The sequence below is a fragment of the Sinocyclocheilus rhinocerous genome, unplaced genomic scaffold, assembly GCF_001515625.1.
Source record: "Sinocyclocheilus rhinocerous isolate Xijiao unplaced genomic scaffold, SAMN03320098_v1.1 scaffold103, whole genome shotgun sequence".
Classification (NCBI taxonomy): domain Eukaryota; kingdom Metazoa; phylum Chordata; class Actinopteri; order Cypriniformes; family Cyprinidae; genus Sinocyclocheilus; species Sinocyclocheilus rhinocerous.
The window spans coordinates 295,899-296,308 of NW_015629204.1; positions in this window are offsets into that span (position 1 = coordinate 295,899).

Sequence of the window (410 nt, forward strand, 5' to 3'; positions counted from 1 at the left end):
ATTTTTACGTAGTTTATGCGATAATCACTTGACATTTAGCTAATGGGCAATCTCCTATAGTAATAAGATAGATCTACTTATCTTGAAATATTTAGCTAGTTTCTATAAACCTTAATTAAACAATCAAATATACCCCTGTGTTTATGCCTGGGAAGCCATCTTCAGTGGGAATTAATTTAGTGTGACGCTTGTAGTGCATAATAGGTATTCTCTGGTATTGAGTTGTACACTCATTATTGCAGTGCATTATGGGACTGAATGAGTACTCTCAATAATGTCCACTATAGTTATACCCCTACAAAATGGCTTTCCTCTCAAACAGCCCTTTATTTTGGTGTAGTGTCCAAATTTTAGAATAGACTCAAAGAATTTAAATTAAATTAAATTAAATTAAATTAAATTAAATTAAA